Raw genomic sequence first — 15,755 nt, 5'->3', positions numbered from 1 at the left:
TCGAATGACAGACACGTCCTATGCTTTACAGAAGCAAACGCAGAGGGTTAACCCCCCGCCCCCTGACTCACGGGGGAGTCAAGACACTAGCCAACACGAACCATGGACGCAAGGGGGGCCTAGATAAAGGGGAGACACACCACACGGCACACCACTCCACACATACAATACTACACAGACTTAGACAAACATGAATGGCAACACTGCCATATAAAGATATAATAAAAAACAATAAATAAAAAAGGAAAAATATATTTTGAAAGACAACTAGGTAATGAAAATAAAAACGAACTGATAAATAATAACACTACGACAGACCCACTGTGATCACGCTCACTAATTGTTAAAGGGACCTCTGCGTCCCGTTGTGCATAAGCATTCAAGTTAACTCTTAACACTTCACTAACTGTATTCAGGCAAACTGGTTGATAAGGTTCTTTGGACCATATGGAGCAATGTAACCACTTTCACTCTACGAACGAATATATACCTAACTAAAGTGGATCTGCGTATCCGAACCATATGTTATTGATTTCACCCAAAGGGAGACCTGCGTGTCCCACTGCTACATCAAATAATTGCCATGCTTGCCTGTCTACTTTGTTCATTACTGGCTGGCTGCCTTAACCACTGCAAGGCTGGCTGCCTTAACCACTGCAAGGAGGCGGCCAGCTGTGGGAGAATGGATTTGGAGGTGGTGAGGGAGCAGTTCTCTTCATGATCTTCCAGTATTGCTCCTTCGTGTGCCCTGCTGTGATACTGTAAGCCGGGTAATGACATTACTCTGGCCCCAGCATCACTAAACAGTGCGGAAAATTTGTTTTTCTGGCACTATAGTTTCCCTTTAGGGGTATTGAAAAGGTAAGTGTATATTGAGGATCTATGAAAGTAAAAAAAAAAAAACATTTATGAAAATTGTAGATTATGCTAACGTAGTGTACCTATAATCTTAATTTTAATAATGACAGGAGGCGAGTATTTTGCATAACTTTCTTTACTTTATGCCTCCAGCAGCACAAGTCAATCAGAAAACTTTAAACCAATCAGTAACAGGCATCACATCCATATATAAAGCCCTGACAGTCACATGATTTCCTCTTTCTTTGATGCGAAAACAGTCCATTATAACGTCAGGGAATTCAAATAACAGTCCTAAGTAACGTGTAGAACATAACTTGGAACATGACTTGAAACCTTCCAGCTTTATCTTGATCTTTATTTTCATGATGGTTACTCTGAAAAGAACAGAAATACGTGAAAGGTGATGGAACCCAACTGATGTCCACATTAAATTCAGTATTATATGTATCTATATTTATATTGCGTTAATATATTGAAACATTAAACAAACCGTAGTATACTTTAATAATCGCCACGGCTGAAACACCCGTCAACCATATAAGCATCCCATAAATATACTGAAATATCCAAAATCTTATAATTAGACTGAAGATGACAACCAGAAAAATAGAATTTCCCAGAGTATAGGGAGGGAAACAGGGAGGGAAAATACTCGCCTCCTGTCATTATTAAAATTAAGATTATAGGTACACTACGTTAGCATAATCTACAATTTTATCACATGACAGGAGGCTTCATATTTTGCATTTTTAAAGCTGTGGTATGAGCGAAAAGGATGCGTGTGTGGTTGACGAAAATAAATATACGGAAGTTGTCTCGCCGCGTCCAATTCGCCGCCCGTAAAAATTATAGAGGCCTGAGAAGTGGCCGTGCCTCGTACCGAATGAGTACTGTAACGGACCGTTTCACTTACAAGAGGATAAAACCCAGTTTAGACGATAATCCCCTTTAGATAGACCAGCAGCTACTATAAGCACCAATTCCACGAACTCCCAAACTGCACGGATTCACCAACTCTCGAACAGCAGCCACACGAACCCTGGAAGCAGCCGAACAGGAAAAGCAATACGAACAGCTTACACTCCTGGCAGTCGGCATACAGTCCCCTTTCCCCCCAAGAAAGAGACACACTCCAGCTTCAGGGTTAAACAGCAACAACACTGATTTATTCACACACAGGCTTATATGAGATTCTCCCATGCAAGGGAGGGGTTTACAGTACACCAATCCAGTTTAAGGTACAACCCACACATCTCCTCCCTCCAACATATCTGTTAACACAATTAACAGGGACATAGTTTTACCCAAGTTTTGGATGTACCCTAAATACTTGGGGTACATCCACAAATCCAATATCTCCAGATAGCCCTAGTCTGGGGGAACAACATACGTTAAAATCAGCCCATTCGGATAAACGGTTCGGGAGTTATGGGACTTTAAAGTATTGACCGACCGCATGGGTAAAGTATCCGAAAACAGTTCCATGCATTTTGGCCCTGCGGTCGGTCACAAACAAGTGAATGAAACAGACGAATTACTGGTGTTATAGAGACTAAGGGGGATTCGCATGAATCCCCTAGTCCGTACGTTTCTTTCTACCGAACGGCGGGTCATTCGGTAGTTTCTATACGAATTTCTGGAAGTCTGGAGGTCTCAGCGGTGTTTGCCTAGTCGAGTGTCTGATTTTAGTTCCAGACGCTCGACGGCAAAACACCGCTGTTCGGTAGTTAAAGATGGCCGCCGCCACGTGTTAGTTTCCTGAATGGCGGCCACCCAGAGGACAAAGACCACACTGCACTGATTGCCAATTACCCATTTGCAACATTGTTGCAAACGGTAATTGGAGGCACACTTAGTCCTGGGTGGTCTGGTTGTTCGGTAGTTTCCTCAACACAATGAATGGAGTGATTCTACCGAACAATCAGATGAATGCTGCATATATATAACCCAGGTTAACTGCACACATAAATACATACATGACATTAAAGGATTAAAGGCAGGATTACTGTACTACGCTCCACAGTCTTAAAGGTACAGTATCCCAAAAGTCCCAATAGGTCCACGGATGGCCCTTAAAGGCCCAGTAGCAGTAATATAGATTATTACATGCCCAAATATAGTTTTTATAGTACCATAGTCCAGGGGCCATAGTCGCAGGGCAGGAGGCTAGCAACCAGGCTTCTCCAGCTCACAGTGGCGAAGTTGGTTTCGCCACAAGTACCTAAAGCACGTCTCCACTCCCGTTAACGATAACCACCAGTGAACCCATCCAGACAGAGTGTTCATGGTAACTGGCTTGTATGGTTGTTATAAATCCCGCAGATGTCTTACTGTGTCAATCTAAGTGATGTCGGGATCTCCATATAACCAAACACCGCTATAACTGCACAAAGACTGGGAGACCGCCGGGAACCGGGTAAAATGCGGACGCGAAAGGGATTAGTTCTACGAAACACCGTAGAGGTCCTTCCTTCTGGTGATACCGAAAAACCATTTACGTCGACCTCCAGAGTATCTGATACCCGACGAAAAAAATCTAACGTAACGTGATTATGACTGACGGTTGACGGAGGGATAGGTTCGTGTTATCAGACTAGTTCCGAAAACCCCAATCAAAGTCTCACAACAGTGATACTTTAACTCATGGTTCTGGACCGTATGTTACCCCGCGGAAAAACGACCTATCAAAAGGTTCTTGATCGACTGGAATGTCGTGAATCGTACTATGCGCTGTCGAACTAACGGAACGTAACCCGTTAATGGAGCGGTCGGATCGTGCCGATCGGCCCGTCGTGAAAATTATGAGCAAGATTCAACATCGAGGTAGATAGGGGTAGTAAAAAAGACCGTAGTCCCTTTCCATACCCCAGTGACTTCCCAGTGTTCCATGTGGATAAGTTATTTCGGGGAATACCTGTTGCCCATGAGTCCCATGACTCTAGTTGGTTGCGATAGTCCCTTGACATACCAGTCTCCCTTGGAAGACACCAATCCACCAACTCTAGCCGCTCCTGCATTAACAATCGATGATGATGTTCTCCCTTTTGATCTGCCCGAAGGCAAGTTAGAACTGAAGAAGCAGAGGATGATCCCAATTAAAGACAATCATTCTAGGTGTCACGCTTAGCTCCTTTACCTCTGTAACGAGTACTATCGAAGTCCTTGCCATTCTGATCCCAATTTCATAGGTGTGCCCGGATCTCAGGCAGCGAGCTTTCAGTCGATGTCTGGCCCGTCCGTGAAGTGGTCATGGGAAATAGTCAAGGTACTATGGAGCCTTTCCGCCATATCCGTCGCATTTCCTTACGAAAAATCGCTATCGCTGATATGGAAAAAAGTGCAATCCGTCCAAGGTGGAATCTATTCCGAAGTAGAGGTACGTAGTTACTCGGAGCTGGAATCGAACCGACTCCGCTCTGTTCATTATGAATCCCAACAATTCCGGAAACTGTAACAATAAATCTCGTTTGTATACGCAATTAGGAATTGGGCTTGCAAGGGTCAGCAAGTTGACTAGGTATGCTACAGCGGATACCCTTTGCTCTTCAGTGCGTCCTGACCAGCTTCCAAAACTTCTTGAGGTACTATGTGAGCCAATAGGTAAGTGTCCTTTCAAATCTTACCTTGCAAAACCCTTTGGAGGAGCAGGTCTCCTAATAGGTGTATACCTTCTTTCTTGAGATGTCGGTACGTCCCAAAGCCATTGGGTTGGCCTATGTTGATGACTAGGTGAGAGTCTCCTGTCTTCTTCTTTACTACTTTTACGTGGACCTCGGTCTGATCGGGGCATAGATATCCCTGTAGTGACACCGAGCTCCCTGTTGAGGACTATCTTGTTCGTTCCTAGATGACATGGGCATTCCATCCTGAGCTTGTTTCGTACTTCTTTTCCCCGAAGCCGGAGGTTGGCAAGGTGTGCCCGGTGCTTCGGCAAACCCCTTTCAGATGATCCTGGGTGTCTGGTGGTACGCGAGTCAACCAAGGTTTTCCAGTGTGCCAAAGGAAAACTTTTCTTGCCAGGCGGATACTGTCACTTTTCCTCTTCCGATGGAGACTCTCCCTTCTCTTATGATCTCCAGAGAAGGGGGGGATGGAGTCCTCGTCCCCTGATGATGGAGTCTGAGATGTTCAATGTGTAGGATGTTCTGAGAGACGGTTCCGCTAAGTCGGGGTTTTCTCTTTCCCCATTGGGGAAGTCGCTTTGGGCCATTCCCATGGTGCTTAGGTGGTAGGATGCCCGACTTGTTAGTCAGCCCCTTGGAGAGGGCTTCTTCACCTGGAAATTGTTCGGTGAATTGAGGGAAATCCGACCTGTTGGTTCACACCCTTTCGGGTTGTGGAGTCAGGATCGTATAACAGTACGCTTATTGTCACTCAGTGTGCCTCTGTGTATAACCGGGGTCACCCAGCATTTCGATTAATTGGTACCACTTTCGCAGGATCTGGGCAGTGGTCTGAGCATGAGGACACTCTCCGTAGGACCGGGACGTACCCGGGTATGGGAGACGTGAAAGTCTCCCTATGTATAATCCAATGGTTCATCCTTATATGTCCTAGAATTGTGGAGTTTGGCGGTATAGTGGGTTCTCCTTCTCGGTTAAGGGAAGGGCGTACGGGTCCTCCAATTGAAACATAGAGGTGTCGGCACACATGCCTGTAGTGTGCCCTGGTCTTGTTGGGACCCTCTTCCGGTCTGTGGGGTACCGAGACAGGTGTCAGGTATGGTAATACACTTATTGTCACTAGTGGGTCTCCACCTACAGCTGGGGTTCACCCAGAACTGTTTCCATCAATACCACTTAGTGATTTCCTGGAGTGGCCTGAGGAGGGGGTCGCCCTCAATAAGACCGGGATGAACGGTCAGAAATGTCGGGACGTAAGCCCGTATGGGGGTACGGTAGTCTCCAAATTATCCAATGGGTCACCCTTATTGGATATAGTACTGTGGAGCTTTGGCAGCACCGTGAGCTCTCCTTCTTGGTGCTGTCGACATACCTGTATCCATTGTGTAACAGATCGTACTCCGTGGTTATCAGTCCGTCCTAGGGCGTGGGGATTAGACCCCAATATCTATATGTCCCTAGCCATTCCGGGTCTAGGCTGGGTTCTCTGACTTCCTGAGGTATGTCTTGCCAGTCCTCCTCCTCCGAGGGCGAGTGCTCTGCCCTCCATTCGTCTATGATTTCTAAGGACAGTGGAGATAATGGTTCCTCATCCCCTGATGGGGGTCTTGTGGAGTGTCTGACACAAGACCCCCATCAGGGGTCAGATTCTTCCCATCTGTGGGGAGGCAGAGTATACGTCAGTGCGTATGTAGCTACACAGTGGCTTCCACGTACAACTGGGGGACACCCAGGTATCATGTAATCAGTACCACTAGGAATTTGACTAGTGGTCTGAAGAGGGGTCACCCTCTTATTGACCGGGGTGAACGGTCTTAAATGTTGGGCCGGAGCCCGGTAATGGTCGGGCCGGAGCCTGGTAATGGTCGGGCCGGAGCCCGGTAATGGTCGGGACGGGGCCCGGTAATGGTCGGGACGTAAGCCCGGTAAAGGGAGGTATCGAAGACCTCAGTACGCTTTCACCCTTGTGTATGGAATTTTGTGGAAATTTTGCCATTGTGGATTGTGCGTACTTCGTTATAAGCCCTAGATTGGGCGTGGTGGTCACCCTTTGTAAAACAAAATTGTCATTTCGGATAATGCCAGATTTTTTGTTGTTGTTGTTTGTTTGTTTGTAATGATTTCTGGGTAGTTCTTCAGTGGTTTGTACCAATCCTCATTGTCTTCTGTGAGTGTTCATCCGATTGGGCAGTGCAGCCTGAGCCTGATGGGAGTTGTTCCTGGTTTGGTGCAATACAATCCCAATGGTAAGTTACCTGCAGTGGCCCTTTAGCACAGAGTTGCAGGGGTTAACTGCAGTGAGAAGTGTGCTTAGCCTGATGGGAGTTGTTCCTGGTTTGGTGCAATACAATCCTAATGGTAAGTTATCTGCAGTGGCCCTTTAGCACAGAGTTGCAGGGGTTAACTGCAGTTAGAAGTGTGTTAAGCCTGATGGGAGTTGTTCCTGGCTTGGTGTAATACAATCCCAATGGTAAGTTACCTGCAGTGGCCGTTTAGCACAGAGTTGCAGGGGTTAACTGCAGTGAGAAGTGTGCTTAGCCTGATGGGAGTTGTTCCTGGTTTGGTGCAATACAATCCTAATGGTAAGTTATCTGCAGTGGCCCTTTAGCACAGAGTTGCAGGGGTTAACTGCAGTGAGAAGTGTGCTTAGCCTGATGGGAGTTGTTCCTGGTTTGGTGCAATACAATCCTAATGGTAAGTTATCTGCAGTGGCCCTTTAGCACAGAGTTGCAGGGGTTAACTGCAGTTAGAAGTGTGTTAAGCCTGATGGGAGTTGTTCCTGGCTTGGTGTAATACAATCCCAATGGTAAGTTACCTGCAGTGGCCGTTTAGCACAGAGTTGCAGGGGTTAACTGCAGTGAGAAGTGTGCTTAGCCTGATGGGAGTTGTTCCTGGTTTGGTGCAATACAATCCTAATGGTAAGTTATCTGCAGTGGCCCTTTAGCACAGAGTTGCAGGGGTTAACTGCAGTTAGAAGTGTGTTAAGCCTGATGTGGGGAGTGTGTTTAGTTTTTACACCTTATATTATGTGGCAAAACTTTATTTCCGACAATGTCCAGCATTTTGACACTTCACCTTTAAAACTAGGTGAGGTGTCCTGTGGGTAGGACCAATTTATTCAGGTAACTCTTAATGGCACATAAAACATTTATAGATGCAGAAAAACTATGTGCCAGTTCGTGGGAATCACGAACTGGCGAAACTAAGATGGCCGCCGAGGATCTCGCGGTATCGCGAGATCCAAGATGGCCGCCGTTCGCACGCAAAATTGCGGTCCGACGGTATCGGTCGGTACCCCCTCGTGCCCCCCTACCCACCCCTCGGTACCCTGGGACTCTTGGAGAAGCCTGGTGGTCCCGCGTGATCGCGGTAAAATGCCGCGAATCGCGAGGGACAAACAGGCAAGCAGGCAGACAGCAACAGATCCCAGCAGGGGAAAAAACAGTGGGGGAAAAAAAAAAAACACCTTACAGTCCAGGGAGAAGGATGGATACAGCAGGGAGAAGTAGAGGAGGAAGATGAAAGAGGGGGCCCCAGACAGGGGGGAAGTTAAAAGGTACAATGCCAAAACAATTTAAAGGGACCACAAGATAAATTTGCATTATATATATATAAAACAGTTGAGAGCTTAATACTCTGACCGGTGCCTTGGCTGGAAGCAGCAAAGAAAGAGGAAATCATGTGACTGTCAGGGCTTTATATATGGATGTGATGCCTGTTACTGATTGGTTTAAAGTTTTCTGATTGACTTGTGCTGCTGGAGGCATAAAGTAAAGAAAGTTATGCAAAATATGAAGCCTCCTGTCATGTGATAAAATTATATATAACAAGTTATACATGACAATCATGTGTTAGGGCATCAGTTGCATGTGAGTGGCATGTGCTTCACATGTCCTGAGACAGACTACTTAGCCGCGTGGGATATGCATAAGGCTATCCTAACTATAAGATAAGGCCAGGGACTAATGAAAGTATTTAAAAAAATTGGGCAGACTAGATGGGCCGAATGGTTCTTATCTTATCACATTCTATGTTTCTATTTTTCAATGCATATATTTTTTTCCTTTAGTCTATGTAGTCTGCTTGGTAGCCACTAGAGGGTGCTGGAGCTGGCAGCCTTTTCCAAGACTGATTCAGTAGTCTGATATGTAGAATGATCTAAATTTGTAAACACAATTTCAGGAGAAATCATTTGAAGCCGCAGATTTAGATAAAATTCACTAAGTTCAAGTTCTCATCATTCTAGTTAATAAAATCAAATCCCAATGAGTCGAGTCAACCTCAGTTTGCAGTATCTCTGGATTGATATGAATGTATTGTATAAATTATAATAATTCATAAAACAATGGATACATTTATCAAATAGGAGCGATTCCACTCATCATTATGAATGAGTGTAATTGCTCAAAAATACAGCCAGCTGTCATATCATGGCTGATAGTCTGGTTCATGAATTAGTAACTGGGCTATATTTGTTTTAATTCTTCATTTTTACATTGTTACATAGCTGAAAAGAGACTTGCGTCCATCAAGTTCAGCCTTCCTCACATTTGTTTTTTAACTGTTGATCCAAAAGAAGGCAAAAGGAAAATCCAGTTTGAAGCACTTCCACTTTTGCAACAAGCTAGGAAAAAAAATCCCTTCTTGACCCCAGAATGGCAGTCAAATTTATCCTTGGATCAAGCAGCTATTACCCTACATTATAAATTTTTATCCTTGACTATTCTGATTTTGCAAGTATGCATCTAGTTGCTGTTTGAACATCTGTATGGACTCTGATAAAACCACTTCTTCAGGCAGAGAATTCCACATCCTTATTGTTCTTATAGTAAAAAAAAACCTTTCCTTTGCCTTAGATGAAATCTTCTTTCTTCCAGTCTAAATGCATGACCTCGTGTCCTATGTAAAGTCCGGTTTGTGAATAGATTTCCACACAATGGTTTGTATTGGCCCCGAATATATTTGTATAATGTTATCATATCCCCTCTCAGGCGATGTTTTTCTAAACTAAATAGGTTTATATTTGTTAACCTTTCTTCATAGCTGATATGTTCCATTCCTTTTATTAATTTTGTAGTCCGCCTCTGCTCTTTTTCTAGTGCCATAATATCCTTCATTAGAACAGGTGCCCAAAATTGCACAGCATATTCAATATGTGGTCTTACCAGTGATTTATAAAGAGGCAAATTGATATTCTCATCCCGAGAATGAATGCCCTTTTTCATGCATGACAGTACCTTACTGGCCTTAGCCACTGCTGATTGAATTGCACATTGTTGCCTAGTTTGTTGTCTATAACAATTCCAAAGTTCTCTTCGTGTGTTGTTATCCCTAATTTGCTTCCATTAAAGGACCACTCTAGGCACCCAGACCACTTCAGCTTAATGAAGTGGTCTGGGTGCCAGGGCCAGCTAGGGTTAACCCATTTTTTTTATAAACATAGCAGTTTCAGAGAAACTGCTATGTTTATAAATGGGTTAATCCAGCCCTCAAATCCTCTAGTGGCTGTCTCACTGACAGCCGCTAGAGGCGCTTGCGTGATTCTTACTGTGAAAATCACAGTGAGAGCACGCAAGCGTCCATAGGAAAGCATTGATAATGCTTTCCTATGAGACCGGCTGAATGCGTGCGCAGCTCTTGCCGCGTGGGGGCACCCTCAGGGAACTATAGTGCCAGGAAAACGAGTATGTTTTCCTGGCACTATAGTGGTCCTTTAAGGGTATACGTTGCTTGTGCATTCTTCACGCCGAAGTGCATAACTTTGCATTTTTCAACATTAAATTTCATCTGCCATTTGAGTGCTCAGTACCCCGTCTATCTAAATCCCTCTGCAGCAAAGTAATATCTTGCTCACATTGTATTACTTTACAGAGTTTTGTGTCATTTGATGCTGCTCATGCAATAAACACAAATGAAAGGTATGCAAAATTAGTAATAGCAGAAGAGATTTATAATAAAATAAGCACCTCCTTGATCCAAACACCATATTGTGCAGCCCAGACAAAAAAAATATATAACATCAGGGTACAGTCAACACACCATTATCATCACATTGCTTATACAGTAAACCAGACAACCCCAAAGCAGTAGTGCATCATACTATTATTTTTCCATCCTAAACTGAATGCATTCTATAATGAGGATCCACCATCAGCATAATGCAAGTTATAAAAAAATATTGGAAAAAAAATATCCCACAACAAAACAGAAAATCCACTGAAGGACCAGTCACCATCCCAAACCTAGTCCACTCTATTACGTATTAACATTTTCCCATGGAGTCCAAACATTGGTAAACTGGGCTATGTTCGGCTATTGGCTTGTTAAGGTAAGTAGAAAATCTATATAGACAGTCTGGAGCCTGTCACAGACCTGCAGCATTGTTTTTAACAGATATATGCATTACCACCTGTTATAATAATGCAAATTTGTGATGGTACTAATAACGACCTTTTAAGTCAGGTTCCCAGGGCACCTTGTAAATAAGAGATAGAGAAACACACTCTTGTCTTTTTCTCCTCGTATGCAGAGATTAAAAATACGTATAAATAATGGTCACAGTCCTTAGAACAGGCCCATATTAATCAGGGCAGGACCCTGGCAATAGCTCTTAGAAAACATATGATTGTGGAAGTGCTGCTTCTTTCGAAGTCGATTCTAAGACGATTATTTACGAGATCGGGAAGATTCAAAAGAATTTTACCAAATGAATGTTGTCAATGCCATTACATAATTTGGGTTCATGGAGGCGGAGCCTGGCTGGGGAGCTGAACGGACGCGTGTGGCACGAGCTCCCGCCTGGAAATCTACTTACTTCGATTTAATCGTTGCTCCCCGATTACAAAATCGACTACAAATACAATACTCACAAAGGGGAAATGAAAGAGCATGAAATGAGACCACTCTTGAAACGCTGAGCCACCGCGAACGTTGACTGCAGGGACGGGGCCTACTGCAAAATCGACTGGCCTACACGGAGCTCTGGGAACGGGTGAGGCGGCCGACCACCCGGCCCTGAACGCCGACATGTCCTATACGGGGAACCGTCCACCAGCCTTCCTCCCTCCCCCCCCACCGGTGGGGGTTATCCCGGCACCTGCAACATACCCACCGTGGACACTCATGTCCCAGGGACTGCGCACATCAGGAATCCCTAACACCAAAATGGCGGATGCCTCGCGCCAGTCAGCAAACACAAATGCAGATGGCGAACTAACAAGCAACCTGTTAACCAAGCTGGACGAAATCCTTGCAACATTCTGGGCTCGGATTTCGGAGAGGGCACAGGACACAGCTAACACCTTGCGGCCTACACCAGCAGGCACACCCCTGGCTACTGTGGGCCCCGACCACACGAAGGGTACAACAAGCCTAGATAAGACGGCATCCCTACCTTGGAACGGTCAACGGAGCCCGGTCCCTACTCACCAACCCAGACCCAGAGGTATACTTACAGGCCCAAAGTTGCACCCACAGCGGCAGAGAAGCGGCACTACAATGCCAAGACGGATCGCCCGACGCCTCCGACATTTACCGGAGGTCACTACTGTGGGCCGCCCACAATGCCTTCCCGGGTTGAAGGCCACAGGGAGTCAAACTCCGAAGCGCCAACCACACCGCCGGAGGCCTGCCCGCCGCTGGCGGCGGCCGAACACCCAGGCCTCACACGGCGCCCAACGACGGGTCGACCCGGCCTCTACGAGCAACCGAGTCGGTGGCATACAGGTGCAGGCCTTTGTGAAGACCCAGGGCCGGAAGGCGGACACCATCAACCCGCACCATGCTGCAGCCTCAAGGATTTCCCTTGATAACGTACATTCCACCCCACTGGCCCTACCTAGCAGCGGCATCGGATAAACTCACCTCTGGGACTGGCAGGCCGGTTTATACCGCGCACTACCATGGACTATCGGGGACCTGACCTTACTGGCAGGCATGAACTCCCCTTCCTGGACTCCCGCCCGCAGATGCACACAATGCATGACTTAATGGTATTATCTAGTGATTGCATATAGTTCATACGTGTAATAGTTATGTTTATCGCTTTGCATGTACTCATTGTTCCTAATCTGATGAAACCATATTTAGTCTTTGCACCTTATCATTTATACCACGACCTAGGGACGCGAATATGGGACCTAGCCACTTACAATCGGTTTGACCGGCATAAATGCCGATGAGCGAGGCAGCCCTTTCACACTGAACTAATTTTAATTAAGATCAAGATATGTAGGCCTGTCCATAACGCCACTAACACATTCGGGCTCTAAGGTCAGAATTACAACTAAAACATGACTGCCTAAAAACGACCATTCCTGAGAACTCGCTACATGAGCATACGCCACTATATACTGACTGACACTTTACTGTGCCCTAACCCACATGCCACACTAGCATATCTGGTGCAAGATAAACTTCTCCTCCAGTATAGTTATGTGCAAGTTCACTGGTTCACTGGTTCCCACTCGTTACTAATCTTGGGTTTAATTTAAGCACATAGGACGATATACTTCTGGACTACTACTCGCTTCAATTTGAAGAATAGACATAAGCATTATCAGGGCCGGATTAACATAGGGGCTGATGGAGCTGCAGCTCCAGGCCCAGGCCCATGGAATAGGCCCATTGGTTTAAAAAAAAAAAAAAAAAAATTAAATTTTTTTTTTTTTTTTTTTTACACACTACTTAGGGTTTCCAGGTATTTCTCAGAAGTATTTCTCAGGTATTTGAGGCTGCCTAGCCGGTGCCGGTATTGCAGTAATACCGGCAATACAAATGTCTGTCTCAGTATAAACATAGATTATTCTGCAATACCAGCGCCGGCCAGTAGGGGGTCACTGTTTGTGTGGAGAGAGGCAGTGATAAGAAGTTACGGCATCTCCCTCCCTGCCTCTCTCTACTCACTGATGCGCGGGGGAGCAGCTCTGCACAGAGAGTCCAGACAGCAGCTCCGAGACATGGGGACGCTGAGACATTGGGACACTTGGGGACATGGGGACCCTGAGCATGGACGTCCGCAGGAATTTTTCCGGGGGGGAGGGGGGGGGGGGGGCATAATTGTAATGACATCCATGCTTGGCCCCTTTTTGACAGTGTCATGAAAGGGAAGGAGCATAGTCATTTTCACATAAAGCAAGGATGAATAGCGTTTTCACAACTATGGTGTCAGGAATATATGTTTGTATTCCTGACTCTATAGTGTTCCTTTCATCAAATTACAGGAACATTCTGGTCACCATAACAACTTTATCTAAATGAAAATGCTGTGATGCAAGGCGGCCCCTGGGTGCTCTTTCTTTGAAGGGGTGAAACCGCTCTAAAATGGTTTACCGTCAAAGGCTTCCTTCAGCTCCAGATCTCCAGGTCGCTCAGTGGTATTCGACTTCTGAAACAGAGTATCAGGAAGTGCAGATTGACGTTGGGCATGGGTGCCGCTGATTGGCTAGAGTGGTCATCTGACACTCTAAGCCAATCGCTAGTTCCCGATTCATAAAAATGTTTTACGTTTTTATGAATGGGGAGCTACTGATTGGCTTAGAGTGCTAGCTGACCCATGTAGCCAATCAGCGGCACCCCTACCCAGCAGCCCTCTGTGCTTCCTGACACTCAATAAATAAAAGTGAACACATTAACACTGATATTGTTTGTTTTTACCTGGTTTGATGAGAAGGTCCAAAGTTTCCCTGCCAGGCCCAGGTACCAACGCCTTATGATGTGGTGTCCAGAATGAAGTGCTCCAATCTAATTTTCTTCTCCTTCATTTGACACAGTCTTCTTTGTCTTCTGAGGCTCCTTCGGCTCCTTTACCTTTCTGCTACTTTCTGCTTATTTTGCGCCCTTCTGCTCCTTTCTCTTTCTGATCCCTTTCTGCTCCTTGATGACTCTTCCTGCTCCTTGATGGCCCTTCCTGCTTCTTGCAGACCCTTCCTGCTTCTTGCAGACCCTTCCTGCCCTTCCTGCTTCTTGCAGACCCTTCCTGCTTCTTACTGCCCTTCCTGCTTCTTTCTGCCCCTTCCAGCTTCTTGCAGCCCCTTGATGATCCTTTCTGTTCCTTCTGATTCTTCCTGCCCCTTCCTGCTCCTTGCAGACCCTTCCTGCTTTTTGCAGACCCTTCCTACTCCTTTCTGCCCCTTCTTCCTCCTTGCTGCCCCTTCCTACTCCTAGCAGACCCTTACTACTCCTTGCTGACCCCTCCTGCCCCTTGCAGACCCTTTCTACTCCTTGCTGACCCCTCCTGCTCCTTGCTGCCTCTTTCTACTCCGTGCTGCCCCTTCCTATTCCCTGCTGCCCCTTCCTACTCCATACTGCCCCTTCCTGCTCCTTGCAGACCCTTCCTGCTCCCTCTTCCTACTTCTTGCTGCCTCTTCCTACTCCTTGCTGCCCCTTCCTGCTCCTTGCTGCCCCTTCCTGCTCCTTGCTGCCTGTTCCTACTCCTTGCTGACCCCTCTTGCTCCTTGCAGACCCTTCCTACTCCTTGGTGACCCCTCCTGCTCCTTGCAGACCGTCCCTAGCCCTTCCTGCTGCCCCTTCCTATTCCTTGCTGACCCTTCCTGCCTCTTGCAGATCCTTTCTACTCCTTGCTGACCCCTCCTGCTCCTTGCTGCTCCTTCTACTTTACCCTCCTGCTCCTTGAAAACCTTTTGACCCCTTCTTGCTTCTTGCTGCCCCTTTCTATTCCTTGCTGACCCCTCCTGCCCCTTGCAGAACCTTTCTGCTCCTTCTACTTTACCTTCCTCTATGCGGTCTCCCCCACCCCCCATCCCTCACTTACCTGCTCTGTAGGCTGCCTCTGTGCTGCTCCCCCCTTTTTGTGTATCTTCGCCCTTTCGGCCGTTCTGGTTATGTGGTTTGTGTCAGTAGCCCACCCTTTTACCGCATCCATAGACTTCCTGCTTTACTGGACACTGCTGTTAGGGGGTATGGGTTTACTTGAAAGATGAAAGCATGAGATTAGCAAAGGGTATGTGTTTTCTCATAGTTGCATCCTATGAGTTTCCCTACAGCATCATCTCCATCAGATACATGACGCTTAGGAGGTAGGACTGTTTTAGTGTTTTTGGTCAATAAGATTTTGTAATAAGGCCCATCATAATTATCAGCACCAGGCCCACTGGGCTCTTAATCCGGCCCTGAGCATTATCATACTTTAGACCAAATTGTCATATCTTGTTTAGCTATGAACACCAGACATGTATACGTAGCCTATCTTTATTGCTTTTGTTTTTTAACCAAACTTGTATCACTCTGTTTGCATGATTGTGTCACAAAAAA

Source organism: Pelobates fuscus, chromosome 6 (assembly GCF_036172605.1).
Source record: "Pelobates fuscus isolate aPelFus1 chromosome 6, aPelFus1.pri, whole genome shotgun sequence".
Lineage (NCBI taxonomy): Eukaryota > Metazoa > Chordata > Amphibia > Anura > Pelobatidae > Pelobates > Pelobates fuscus.
This window is presented reverse-complemented; position numbering follows the sequence as displayed.